This window comes from Columba livia, chromosome Z (genome assembly GCF_036013475.1).
Source record: "Columba livia isolate bColLiv1 breed racing homer chromosome Z, bColLiv1.pat.W.v2, whole genome shotgun sequence".
In the NCBI taxonomy this organism is placed as follows: Eukaryota; Metazoa; Chordata; class Aves; order Columbiformes; family Columbidae; genus Columba; species Columba livia.
The window spans coordinates 22,406,105-22,421,395 of record NC_088642.1 but is presented as its reverse complement, the minus strand read 5'-3'; the positions used below and the strand labels follow the sequence as shown (position 1 = coordinate 22,421,395).

The 15,291-nt window shown below is 39.5% G+C and overlaps 1 long non-coding RNA gene across 2 annotated transcripts; it reads right to left on the bottom strand.

Moving 5' to 3' along the window:
• Positions 1-436: 436 nt before the first annotated feature.
• On the bottom strand, positions 437-5,563 carry LOC110362988 (uncharacterized). Of its 2 annotated transcripts, none has more exons than XR_002420774.2 (4): positions 5,423-5,563; positions 3,264-3,393; positions 905-973; positions 437-767 (listed from the first exon to the last, which is right to left on the bottom strand). It is a non-coding gene; the product is annotated as an uncharacterized LOC110362988 (long non-coding RNA). The 2 variants fall into 2 exon arrangements; XR_002420776.2 differs by having other exon boundaries at positions 444-733.
• Between the last annotated feature and the right edge of the window lie 9,728 nt (positions 5,564-15,291).

The following is a 15,291-nucleotide window of genomic DNA, read 5'->3' as shown; positions in this document are numbered from 1 at the left end:
ACAGTTTAAGAACTAAAAGGAAATAAAGCCATCAACAATTTCCAGGATGATAGAGTATGGTATTTCTCATGATCCACGCTAATTCACAATGGGCAGCTTCTCATATGCACAAGCATATTAATTTGATGCAACACAGAAAATCAGCACCCAAACAGTCAGATCATGATAGCCTCACAAACAATGTTTTGACTGAGGCCAAAGTTTCTGCCCGGTACAAGTGTTTGGTGTTCTGATTGAAGCCAAGAAGAGCTACACTCACATATAGAAGGCTTGTATTTGACTCTTCCTGTCTGTAGGGAGCAAACTGGGCTTCAGACTTCTTCTTCAGTTGCACTTGACAACACCTCCTCAGGCAAAAAGCTTTTTAGCATCAGTAAATACTGAGTTGCAAAACTGAGTTTTATCACATTGTCTTTCAGAAAGCTAACTAATTGCATGTAGAAGTTTAATTAACCCAGATTCATGGCAAGGACAGAATTATAATGTATGTTCCATTGGTACACTACACCCTAGATGACACATTTTGTCTAGCTGTAGAGACACATAACTGAAAGCTTTGGAATAAACCCACGTATCATCTGATCCACACAGATGTATTCATCAGGATTTATTTCTACACTTATGTGACAAAGAATTTCTGTCACCTACTTTTGAACACAACTCAGCTGATGACTGGCACCATCCTGGCTGCATGACACTTGCAGATAAATCTTTGATAGTACTTCAGAAGTTCCTGCAAAGAAAATGCCATCTATGCCATGTGACACCTGCAGTAGAAATAATGAGACTCAAAAATATTAATTACTGTCTTTTTCAACATAGCTGTGACATCAACAAAGACATGTAGGATGGGGTACAGCTGCAGGAAACCACCATGCTGCTGTTACATGAGACATTTTCCTACCTGTCGCTGCTCACAGAGGGATGTTGCATGAGTGCTGACTCTTGTAAGCACAGACCAGTCCAGAGCTCCCTGTCACAGGAAAGTTAAGCCTAAATTTTCCAAACTGAATCCCAAGAGGCAGCAATATCCCTGCTATGGCAGACAGAGGCTCCTTATATTGTATCCACAGAGCACCCCCCTGCAAAAGCAGGTGGATTTGCTGCAAAATCTAGTCCAAACAGCTGGATTTATTACCCTACACAGAGACAAATGAGGAAATCTCCAAGAGATGTCCAGCTTTCCAAGAACACCCAAAGATTTGCAGCCTTCCTATAACAGCAACATTATTGAAAAGCTCCGCAAGCTGTGCAGAAGGTTCTCACAGGCACGCAGAGCCCAGAACTAGCCACAAATAAGTATAGTACTGAGCTTCCCTACTGCATTCATGGTGGACAAACTGGTCCACCCATACTCCAGGGAATACAGCTTATTTGGGCACACCCTCCAGCTGAGTCAGACCTGCCACAGAATGCAACAGGTCCCCCTCTTCTTCCCAAGATACAGATGGATTTAACCCTTCCTTTACCAATATATATGCCAATTTTTCTTTGATCTTTAATGCCAAAGATCTTGTAGGGAGACACCTGAACAGTTAAACCCTGTCTCTGAACAACAGAGATTGTAGACAAAAGACTCTAAGTATAATTTGTGCTTAAACATGGAGGGTCACCTGCGTGCTGGCAGAGAAATACAGGGTTTTTTTCACTCACAAGTACCATAGTTAGACACAAATGGATAACCACGATAACTACATCTGTCACACCCCGTTCAGTTTTAATCTGTAGAGTTTTTTCCTTCAGTGACATAGTATATACCCATTTATTTTTATGAGGTTCATTTATGCAACTTCTGTCTTGTTTTCCAATGATATCACACTATAGCAGGATTTCCTCACAGTATGTCAATTACTTTTCTGTATCTATTATTAACTGAATGCAGATTAAATCTTCATTGCTATACAAATAAAAGATCACCCTGATAGATGATGCATAGGATAAATAACACAGTTAACAAATTAGTATAAAATAGTATAAAATACCAAATTAAAAGTCATAACTGCAGCTACTGATGCAACTAAATTAAACACAGTAATTATCATTTACCTTGGCCTATTACAAAAAAAAAAAAAAAGCTAATCTGCTTCATCTTACTAGTTATGCAATTTCAGTCACTAATTATAAACTTCAGAAAAATTTCTTTCCTATTATGTGAATACAAGCTTCAATCTGAGATCACAAATTCTTGTTTAAATTCCCCTGACTATCAAATATATCTTCCCTGTATATCTATACTAATTTGTCTTCATTATCCTTGTAGCTGCACTACAGATCTCTACCTACACATGAACACATACACACTTGCACTTAATCACATCACTTCAAGTTTCCAAGCATATATTCACATTCTTTGAGCCCTTTTTCCTATTAAGAATGCACCTTTTAACGAACAGAAAAGCAGAAAAACATGAGTTGCAACACAATGAAAACAGCCAGTTTACAATAAATATTGTCTAAGTCAACTCTCCTCAAAAGAAAGAAAAATATTCATGATCTAGATGATTCAGAAATTTGGAACACTCAGTTCCCCATACTACCACAGCTGTAACACTGAACTGTTAATAAACAGATATCCCTGTGTCACAGCTATCTTTCTCAATTTTCACTTCTCCATGAACCAACTTTAGTCTCGGTCCTGGAAGTGGTGCATGAGTCATGCTGCATTTCCCAGGTCTAGTCACATTCATAAAGCTGCACATGTAAGAGTGGCATCTGACTAACTTGGACCAAATTCTGAGGTCTGTCCTCACTGGGACATGGAAATATTCAAGTGAGATCTTGAATGTGTCTACTCCAGCAATGTGGTGAGAAAGATCTTGCAGGAAGTAATGCATCTCCAGTACCTTGACTGGTATAGGTACTCAAGCTATCTAACAGAGAAATTCTGCCAAACTCATACCATCCGTGGCCCCCAGAAGAAGGGGTAGGACAAGTAGGGAGGTGTGCTGAAGAGGTCTGAGTGGAGGCCTCAGAAACCAGAAAAACAGGTAGTGGAGTCCCACAGAGCAAATTCTAGTCCCACAACAAAATTGAATTATTTGAGAACATGGAAATAATGTAGAATAAGTGAAAAAATTAAAAAATAAACCTTTCTTGCCTCAACCCACAGCCTCCCCTCACCTCAGTTATAACTGGTTTAATGGTTTTGCAACACTTTGTGGTATTGCATTTTTTTTGGATGTTGGTTTTGAAAGGAATTTCAAGTATATCACTCATCACAACTATGTACTGATTTAACAGAAAATCAACGTACAGAGTCTTACCTAACTTTCACTTCTCCAATGCAGGCAAGCCATGGGGCCTCAGAGTTTGCTTTATACCCTTTGGTGGAGTGAATTATTAGAGACTTGGACAGCAGTGGAGTGGTGGGAATGCTTCTCTCAAGTCAGCAGACTGGAAAGAAATAAGAGGAGGTAGTAAATGGAAGGTCTCTTTACTCTCCATTCCTCTTTTCCCTTTACTTCTGAGATGGGCTAGAGTAGCTGTGAAATCACCCACGCCATATACTGAAGGACTTCTCTTTTCCACCCAAGTAGAAGTAGGCAGGGGTGCAAGAGGTGGGCTGCTCCTCAGGCAGGTCCACTGTGTAAAATTGCAATATAGATAAATTACACACTTCCCTCTCTCACTCTTTATAGTTGTGGAGTTCATGCTGTATACATGAAACAGAGGAGCCCCTGACACCTGTTCAAAGCTTACCATTTCAGGTACAAACTTCTGTTTTCAGAGTTCAGTAATTGGATTCCAGGATATTTTTACTTCACTGAACTTGGATGTTCTTTTCAGAAAGACGAATGGGAACCGGTGTAGTTTTGTCACCTCATGCAAGAAGACAACAGATAAAATGAAGTCTTCCAATACTCTTCGAAACACATGTTTTGCTTGGAATTTAGACTTATGTAAGTGTACACCTGAAGGTGTACACCTGCACGTGTACATGACTCATGGCCAGGGAGAGCTATGCTCATCATGGTCATCCTGTGGCATCATCTCTTCTGGAAGTAAAACTCATTAGCACTAATTCCGATAAAAATGTGAGGAGCATCTACTGGGAATTAGACTGAGACCAGTCACAGCACTTGACATACAGACTCCACAGCCGACAATGGCAGCTTTCAAGAAAGACCTTTCATCAGCTGAGCCAGGCTGCTTGCCCAGCACACCTACAGCAAAGCTCAGGTTCAGTTTTCAGCTAGCCCCAGCATTCTTGGCTACCACAAAATTTCCAGATGGAAATATGGATGCAAGTTGCAACTTTTGCTGAATTTGAATGTGAGGTGAATTCAGTTGTAGGTCCTTTTTAGCTCATGTAGCCGTACTATGACATGGATACAGTTTATAACTCTCTGGTTCACAGGGGTACAGTTAGATTATTGTAACATTTAACAGCAGCTCTTGTATTGTGCTCTGTCACCATGTTCCCAGGGCTTTTCAAATCTCATCAAAAGTATTGAGGCTTTTAGCCTTTTCTGTGTCTCCTAATTCTTCTAATATTTCCTCTTCTGTTGGCCTTATACTGACTGGAAGTTTTCTTTCCTATCAGAACACCATTCATACACCATTTTTTTTGGTCCATAATTCATACCACATATTCCACCTGGTCATGTGTTATTCATTTTTGCAAGCTAAGATGTTGGGAGTCCTACTCTCAAATTTGCTCATACTTCGCTGTACTGTTAAGCACCTCTTTCCAGGACACTGAGGTACTTTGCTGATGATGGATGTCAGCAAATGACAGGGCTTTTTGAAATATTTTATCCTACCTACAACAAGAGGTCCCAATCTTTGTTCAAATCTCTAGTCCTTACCAAAGTAAAAAGGTAAGCAGATAGGTAGGCCATGGCAATGGGAGCTGTATTTTGAACTGTTAGTGAAACTAATGCCAAAAAACCCCATGATCCACATATACACATCCAAATATCACAACACTTTTACACATCCGTACAGTTTTATCAGGGAGACACAATAGGGAGGCTGCTCTGTGCGGGAGGGCAAGCAGGGAGCTGAGGGATGGCAGACGTGTGGCCTTGTGACAGGAGCCCATTCCCACAGCACCCAAACAAGACAAACAACAGATTCAGTTGCAGCAGTCAGGGTCAGCCGCAGCCCAGTGACTGCTGAATATGTCTGTAGGGTTGAGGCAGACCTGAGGTCTAGCCAAAAGATCTGACTAGCAAGGCAAGATGATAATCAGGACAGTGTGGGGCCAGCCCAGCACACCTGCATGTAGCTCAGGTGAGCACCAGGGACAACGGCCTGATCCTGATCTTCAAGTCCGAGAGCCGCCCCATATGAGACTTCTGACTATCAGTTGTTTTCCCAGCAGCTTTATCCAAGGTTACGCAGCTGTGCTCTATCAAAGCTGACTTTGAACACAGCTTCCTTGGATGGGAGAAAAAATTTACAGCACTGGCTAGCGTACCCAGTGCCTTGGCAGGTTCCTGGCAGCTATCACTGAGGGCTGGATTTTCTTCGTTGTTGGTCTCCACGCTCTGCAGCTGGCCTAGGCCATGCAGGGTGATACCAAGGAGGCACAGGACTGGACCCTGGGGTCCTGTCAGGCTGCAATTATTTTGCACTTGTTTTATGTCACAGAAGTTTGGAATTTCATCATCACCAGCACAGTGCCTGTCACTGGTAAACAGATAGAGACATGAATAGGTACAGGGGCTATTTCCATGCCATGTCCCCACTGAATCCCAAACTATATCCTCAGTATGCTGAAAAATCTACAGAGAAATGTCTAACACACCAATGCACAACTGGACTAGAGACATCTACTAGCTTTTGGCAGTCCTTCAGTGAGCACTCCAATGCTAGTAGGAAGTATATGTAAGCATTCCCTATAACCTATATTAGTTGTTTACTGTTCTCCGGCTACTATTTTCCTTTTTTGTGAGATCTTGAGAACAGGGACTATGGGTATTTGTACTTGTCTCAGATGGCCAGATGTCAGATGGCAGTTAAATGCAAGGAATCAGTGAATGATAAATGCTTATTTGTTGTTTACAAAATTTTTAAATTTGTTTACGTTTGAAATTTCATTTTCTCAGTATCATGGATTTGCCTCTGGAAGGGATTAAAAGTTGAATTATTTCGATTCTGAAATTGTCTAATTTTTTAGCCCATGACCAAGGCTAAACATTTTGTACCTTCCAGATCTGGGGATTCTCGAAGGCTGAAGTGTCACAGTCCCTATGTGGAGCCTTGTGAAATGGCAGTGCAACAGCAGAAGAAGTCAGAAAACGAATGATTTCTGTATTTACAGGAGCCCACATACAGCAATCTTAGCAAAGGAACACTATCCACCCTTGAGATCAACTCTGTTGTCAATGAAAACAAAGTTTCTGGAATCACAGTGCTGGAGAGGACCCTAAATCCAGGCTCCTACATTCACAGACAACAATGTAAAAGAGTCCTTTAATCCTGAAGGGTCCCCACAAACCACAAAATACTTCACAACACCCTGTAACAAGCCTACGGCCTCTGGTGCAAAAGACCAAAAGCCACAAAGACTCCAGTGTGCCACAGGAAGAGGATGGGAAAGATCCTGCTCACCACCAACATCTTTAGCCTCTGTAGAAGCAATACTCGTAGGAGATGAATTTTTTGAGAATTTGTCTTGGGTTTTGCCCATTTGTTAGTTAAACAAATTTCCACTTGTGCTACGTACCAAAATAAGCTGTAAAAAAAAAAAAAAGGTCAAATATTGCATTTCATATGAATAAAAAAAATAAATACCCGTGAGTCCCCCCAACTACTTACCTTTTGTCTCAGCTTTATTAACTACTACTCTGTTGCTTCCCAAATGAGCTGTGCATTAGTGAACATTAAATACAGATACAGGTTTTGATCACTGTCACTGAAGTATCTTTCCCTGAGAGCAGTAACTGAAAACATCTTTCTTCAGCCTAATTTACAAAATATATTTGTGAAAAACAATCAGAAAATGTGTTTGAGACACAAACCTGTGATTTTCCTTTCCAATTTTAAAGCTCCCAAATGTGGATTGAGGCCCAAATTCATATTTTGCCCCCTCAAAATATCCTGTGAGCATACGGTTTTGCTGGTTCTTGGTTTGTTTCTGGGCTTCCTACATGATAAATTATATCCAAAGGCACATGTAACCTAGCACACATTTTTTTTTGCATTTGCAAAAGAAAGGCAACAAGAATAAGAGCAAATTTTGCTTCCAAAGAGATGTAGAGCCAACTTGGTCTTGGCAAGCAAATTTTGTTTTAAAAGTGGCCTGATAGACATCCCAAAATATAATGAACATGGCATCAGAATATGCTCAAATGGAAATTTGGGGTTGTTGCAAAATCAGAGTATATTATTTTCCCTTAATTGTAGTTTTGCTGTCTAGTACATAGACTATTTTCTTGAAAAACTCTGGATCCTGCTATTCTCAGTAGGAGTTGCATATTATGGCAGTGCTGTTGGAAGTCTGTCTTAGAATGACTGAAATGTTTTTGCAGGGTGTCAACTTCCAAGTCATCACTAATGTTTACAGTCTCAATAACAGCTTGCATTGATATAGTAACCCTTAAAGGAACATTCCTAATAGAAAAAAATAAAATAAAAGGAAGCCACATTTTTACCAAACACTCTTAACACAGGAATTGTTCCTTGGCTATTACAATAATTTATATTTTAAATAAAGGCAACTTAAAGAAAAAGAGTTCCTCTCATACTAGGAAATCAGTTCTATATGCTGCTGCATGATGGAATGTGACAGAACTTGGATACATGCCCCTTCTTAAGAAATACAACTTCTGTCAGCTCCGATTGAAGCAAATGTGGGAAGGCGGTTAAGGAAAGTGAGGCTTCTTGCCAGTAAACTTTTGTGAGGAGTTCTGTGTTTATTAGTGCAGAAAATAAGTCTAACATGATCTTTGTTTTTACCTCTAGGTTAAGTTAAAGACAACAAAACCACCTTCTGGGTACTTGGTATCGTGCACTGTATAGAGACAACTGATACAAAAAAATTTTATGGGCTACAGTGTCACTTCCTCATCATGAGCTGCAGTATATGCAGTAATCGTTTTCCCAAACAGAAGCAAATTTTGTTAAACCTCATACATTTTTATAGTCAGATTTATGTAGTTAAATTCCATGTTTCTCTAATATATTACGCTGTCTGTTGAAAATCCAAATCTATTTCATAAAGTGGTAGTCTAGTAACTTGTACTACTAAAATCCTGAATCCATTTTACAAGCCATTTGTCTCCTAATAACAACAGTGTGTTCTTATCTTCCAGGCTGCCTGGAATGTTACATGGGGAGAGGTGATCATATTTGAATGCTCTTAGATTTGTCAAATCACAATCATTTTTTGCAAACATCTTTTAATAATGTTTCATATCAGTTATGACAAAGGGAAACACACAATCTCATTTGACTTATAAAAGTATAAAACTCTGAAAAGTGGCAAGAAGAAGCTTTTAAAGAAAAAACTTTTAGCAAAGAGGAAGTTTAGAGGAATGAGCAAAGTCCAAGAAGTAAGAGCCACATCTGGATGCTGATCTTACAAGTACCCTGAAAACTTTATTTGATTTGAACTCAGAAAATGCTTTTGCCCCAAATTTCCTACCAGTTTGAGTAAAGCAAGTGTAAAAGCCACAAAGTGAGTGTCAAAACTCCAAGACCTCAAGTGGTTAAGATAAAAACATTTCAGATGAAACAGGAATCATCTTAGGCTGTTAAAGCTCAGTACCCCAAAGACAAGTCACAAAAGCTCTTTTCTTTTCAGACTTTCAACCTACAAAATGGGCAGAATGAGGTGACTTAGTGAAATGGGGTTGCGGACCCTGTATCTTTGACAGCAATTATATTGAACTATTCTGTTTCTTGTCTTCTCTATGTCATATTGTCAAGCCCAAATCTTCAGGGCCCAGATGGGCTTCCATAAAATTAATATCAATTAAAATAAGAACAAAGGTCACTGTTTTTTCCTCATACACAATGCATCACAAAGCTGAGCTTTCATTTTCTGGTATAAGTCAGGAATGTGTAACAGGAGTTTCCATAATGATCCTCTCTGTAAACTAAAACTAAAGCTCTGAATGAAACATAAAAAAATTTTACATGACAGTAATGATGGATCAACTTGAACAAAATATTATTAGTCAATTTTTTTAGATTTTAGAATAAATGAAACTACACATACATGGGAAGAATTGGGCCAGTGCAGATGGTGTCTGAACATGTACCTGTCATTGATGTGGAGATGTGTCTGCTCATGAAGGCTAATAAAAGCTCCCATTTGATGAGTTGATGCCAGAGACTGACAAAGTAAAGGAGGACATTCCTCATTATGTGCTCTGTACATGGTATGTATGTACATGTAAGATACAAAAATAGGAGTTACCAATAAGGCAGCAATGTTACCAAGACAAGGAACTCCTACAAGCAGAAGTTATTCTAGAAAATCTGAATTGAGGACAAGCAGACAATTCTAGTTGGAGAGGTAGTTCCAGAGAATTAGAGAAAAGAGAACCAGACTATAAGCAATGGTAATACATGCTGTCTTGTGTGAAGAGAGCAGGAATAGTTCTAAAAAATGCTGAGAAATAAGCAAAATGGGAGGAAAAGCCTAATGAAAGCTAAAGGGCACACAGAGAATTAATTCTTCTCCCTAGAGCACATATCATATGATCAGTATTGAAATACCATAAGTGTATTATTAATTTTCTACAAATGATCGCCTCTGTTACCTCTAAGGTGTAAATGGGATTAAGAATATAGAAGAGCACAAATTGTTCAGGGCACTGTCAGCAAACCAGCACAAGCTGTTCCTCACAGAACCACAGAATGGCTGGGGTTAGAAGGGACCTGTGGAGATCATCTAGTCCAACCCGCCTGCTAAAGCAGGTTCAGCCAGAGCAGGTCGCACAGGGATGCATTAGGTTTGAAATGCCTCCAGAGGAGACTCCACAACTTCTCTGGGCAGCCTGTTCCAGGGCTCCAACACTCCGAAAGTAAACAAGTTTCTCCTCGTGTTTACATGGAACCTCCTGTGCTTCAGTCTGTGCCCTTTGCCTCTCATCCTATCATCAGGCACAACTGTAAAGAGTCTGGTCCCATCTTGACACTTACCCTTGAGATGTTTATAAGCATTGATAAGATCCCCTCTCAGCCTCCTCTTCTCCGGGTGGAACAGACCCAGCTCTCTCTGCTTAAGCAGATTAATTTCAGTATTTGCATAGGAAACCTGAGCTCTAAGCCAACTTTGAATGTGAAGTTAGTCTGTAGCACAAACTGCCCCTCTGTCCCCCATTCTATCTAAGTTCAGGCAATAAAAGCAATGTACTTATGAAGGGTTCTGTGAACACAAAATACAAACATTATGTTCTATGTTTTGATGGAATTTGAGCTCAAAAGAAAATGTACTCCACTATGTTAAGTGTTTCTAACTTAGAGGAACAACTATGTGGGCTGAGATAGAAGACAAGCTGCAAAGCAAAACTGTTTAAATCAAAACTGTCCACAAGACTGCATTGCATGTTTTCAAAATGTTTTTTGAAAGTATTTATACCACCTTTTGAATATTGTTACATAAGTATGCCAGGGCTGGTCTTTCAGAGCAGTATACTACTCTAGGATGTATTAACTTAATCAGGATGACTTAGCCTATATACTAAACTCCATTTGGGGAAGATTTCTGAAAGAACATGAACACAGACAGGCTGTAACCAAAGTAGCTTCTGTACAGAAAACAGAAGAAAAAACCATGTGCATTTCTTCTTCTGGATGACTGATCCTAACAGTGTTGTTTCATGGGTTTGACTACTTTTGAGCTAAACACAAAGCTAATGTCACAGTCTCACATAGATGTAGCTGACACATTTTGTGCACTGGTTTATACTTGTCAACTCCTTAATTAAGTACTTATTTACTTGGCCAAATTCAAAGATGAGGCTTAATTTTTAGGATTTCAGATGAAATTATATTAGCTCAGATTCCCTTCTGCTTAATTTATCTACTTTATCTTTGAAAATGCAATAGAAACCATATTGGCAAGGATGTCTACATGTGATTATGTTCTGTCTAATAAGATTCTGTGGGTTTTAGTAGATTCTTTTGGATTTACTTAGATCTAAATTTTGTACAATGTGTAACTTATGTAACTTCATTTTACCTATCACAAAGATTTAGGATGAGCTTTCATGTTGACACATACAGACAGAGAATTGTGCAACACATGAAAGACAGGTTTCAATTAACTGAAAAGAGTAAGACTGGGTTTATAAAACAATTTAGATGTCTAAAAATCAACGCATTTTTAGGAGAATTTGCAAACACAGCTATGCAGGTCAACTATCAAACTCCAGTTAACAATCTGTACAGGTTAGGAATGATGGGTCAGACCTCAGAAGAGGCTCACATGTCTCACGTGTTTGGATGCTAAATATTATGATGCCTAAAATTCAGGAGCCAGCTGTAGACTCACACAACAGAGCCAGCATATTAAACACACACAAACAGAAGGAGCTATAGCCAGCAAACATGAAACACTGCCAAGAGGGATGTGTCTAAAATTCTCCCTCTCTTCTGGGCATAGCACCTCCCCAGCCAAGAAGCACACCATGGCCAAAATCCCTTCCTGTGTGCAGGAACATGTGTGTACATGCACTGTCATCTGGGCCACAGATACTGGCCACTCTCTTCCTTCAAGACAGAAAGTGGTTGCCTCCCACTATTTACAGAGTAGTCTCACAGGAGAGAATGTGGCCTGGGTATTGGCCTTTCTTCATCTTGACAGCTGCCAAACCAAGTAATGTGTTTATTTATTCAACATGGGTGGGGGCAGTGTACTTTTCCAAATAAGATTATATTGCCTATCAGCATATTTTTTTGCTCAGATGAATTCATGGCCTTGGTTGACCATACCAGTAACCAAGCATGGGGTGTCAGTGATGGAAATGTCATTTCTGTTTCAACTAAAATCTGCTGGCCACTGAGCCATGAACAGCCACGCTAGGAACAGAGGCACTATGCAAGCTGCCCGTGACCACGCTGTGTGACATCAAAGCATGCCTACCCTCCATGCCAGCACACATTCACAGACAGGCATGAGGCAAGCTGTGGCTGTAGATGAGAGGAGGTATGAAAAACTGCTGAATGACTCCACGATGCGTCTCTTGTTTTGGAAGCCTATGTTGTGCTGACAACCAAATCAGATGTGTAGAACCTCAGATCGGGAGAGCCACAGTGCTATAATGGCAAGGCATGAGCTTTCAATTCTAAAATTCACCATCTCCTCTTGAAGTATCCCTGCCTGAAGCATGGCTGAGAATGAAGCACTATAGCAAGTCATCCTTTCTCAGCAGTCATCAGCTGAGAGGCTAGCTTTAATTGTTAGCAAATACCGCTAAAGGCAATCTAAAATAATTTGGTTTACCTCACATTGCAGCTGGTTAAGGCACAGACAGGGGGGCTGCTGTACCTCAGCTGAGCGGCAATAGCTCTTATACTTCTCTTACTCAGCCACTTCTAAATGGCTGAACATATTACCAGTTTAAATCCCTGTGGCAGTCTAAGCCTGAGATATCCAAACCTGGACTTCAACATAAAAGCTTTGATTAAATAATTATTCAAGTCTATTCTTGACAGCAGGAGAAACTATTTTCAAGACACATTTGAGGTCTGTTGATACAGCGTTTGGGTACTGAGCCTGTTAATGTGTAGACTGCATTTCCCAGATATATGCCTAGAGATACACTAAAATGAACTCTAGATTATAATCTAAGATTTTAAAACAGCAAGGATGTTTTTTTGCTTCAGATATTCTGTGAAATTTATCTTTAACCAAATTTATAAAAAGAAGTGGTCAGCAAGTCCAAGTCACATGAGAAACTTGGCTGAGAAGTCCAAAGGCTGAAGTACAAATTCTTTGTATTTCCTTTGACATGCTTTGCCTTCTCCAATTGACAGCAGTGAAGCTTCACTGAAAATGTACTTTCTAGGCCAGTTTTCCATTAATTTTTATTCCCATATATTCCAAAGTGAGAATTCTCTAGGGAAAACCTGATCATCTGAACAACTGCTTCATTCCTGACAGCTTTTTTTTAACACTGAGACACAAGCTTGCAAGTCCTCTTACATTAAGTCACTTATTGTGTGTCTGCAACATCTGTAGCAGCACAGGGAAGCGTACAAGAGCAGACAGTTTACCTTATGGCAAATTCCAAGGCAGTATTTAAAGTTCAAATGAAATTCCAGCATTCAAAGTGGGAGGTTTAAGGGAAAAATGTCCCAGGTCTGTCAGTGAAAAGTTTAATTATGGATGAGATGACACACACATAGTAAAGACCACAAAGGCAGCGACACCACTGTGGAAACACATTCCAATAAAATCTTAAAAGATTACTTTAATAATAAACCATGCATTCCTGAGCAAGCCATCACAAGATTAGCTACCACATTGTTTTGCTGAAAGCGGATTTTTCACAGACTGTTATTGATACCACTTTCAAGGCATTCATGAAAGTTGCTGTCTTCTGAAAAGTATCTGTACTTTGGTGTTTTTATTTCACACTGCTACCCCAGTTTCCACTCAGACTGGAATCCCAGTGATCCTAATGACAGACTGTAGTTTGGGCAGAGTTAACATCCAGAAAAGTGGCAGAAAACTCAGAGATGAAAGTTTCCAGCTGCAACTTCAAGACAATTTTAGACCTGCTGAAAAATGGTTTGTGTTTGGGAAGTGCTGAGGCTTATACTGTTCTGTACAACAAGCGGGTATCTTAAAACAAAAAAACCTTGGGTAGGGACTGAACCTATGCCAGCAATAATAAGATCAGACACAACAAATATGAGAAAAAAAGTCATCATCCTGAAAAACATAGCACTCTCCCTACTATAATCTTTTAATAGTCAGGCTTAAAGTTGTAACAGTCATTGTCTGCTTGATTCCATTTTTACTGTAGAGAAATAAAAATCCTTTTACTTTTCATAAAGTCTAAAGCATGCCCTTTAAGTCATGCAGCACAGTACAGATGAAATAACTGAATTCCTGTGAGGCTTTCTGCCTGGATTCCTCCTACGTTTAGAAGGCAATCCTATTACATATGTTTAATGTAACAGTTCTGAATTTTAGCATTTAGCTCAACAATGTGGGACATCAGCAGAGCTGTTCTAAGTTGAATTACAAAACAGATAGTGCAGTCCTTCAAGGCTTGAGACACGTTTTATTCTCTAAGAAAAGTGGCTTTTTTCCCACTCAGTTATTAACAATTTATCAGTAAAAAAGTTTTTCCAGAAGATTATTAGAAATGTCCAAAGTGTTGGTAGATAGTGAAGGACCTCTTGCCATTTCTGTAATAGGTGTAATTTCATTGCACCTCATTGCTCACCATTGACAAATGAAAAGCATGTTCATCTTTTCCAAATTCAGCAACAAATGTTATGAATCATATCTGTAACCATTAGTGCAACTAGTTATAGTATTTCCATGAAATGTGCCTGGGTTTTGTGTTGGGCAAAGCACAAATGGTAATCCTGCTTATGCCAGCACTAGGCTGGACTGCTTTATAGAAGTTGCTTTGTTACTGCTCCATGTTTAAACTAGGCACAATGTCATCCTTCATGTTAGGCAGTCTAACTCCCACAAAGCATGCTGAGCAAAGTATTATTCTTTAAAACACATACTGCCCCAGGACCAAGCAGCTCCAGTCCTGCTGCTAGGCGTCTAGAACAAGGTGTTCAAAACAATGCACAGTGCAGTGCAAGCTGTACAAAATCAACATTGTTAAACATGAATACAACAGTGTGTCAAGGAATTCGGATCTAATGCTGCAAATACCAGCATATGCGGAGCCAGCAACCTGCTAATTGTAACAAACGTCTCCTTACTTATGTGGTATGCACTTCCTTCCGTGAACACTAAGCTAGTGTATAAAAATATGTCCCTCATGTCCTTTTCAGTTAAAATTAGCACTTCTGAAACAAAAGAAAGATACAGGCAAGTGAGATGAAACTCTCAGCTTTTAGTCACCTCAGGCACAGGGCTCCTACCACTTTTGCTATTCATAAAAAGAGAGTACCACACCATATCAAGGAAGGTATCAAATCATATGATAGGTTTGAATGTGGATGATGACCAAATGCACCCACAAGTTTTGAACCCTGAACTCCATAGTGGTAAAATCACTTTGTATTAAATATTTCCCTCTTCCAGAGCACTTAGAAATATCTATCAAACTATTAAAAGTACTAAAACTGCAGGAAAAGTGTTGTTCTTTTTCGTCTTTTTAAATAAGGTGTTACTGTAGAGTGCAATATTATAGT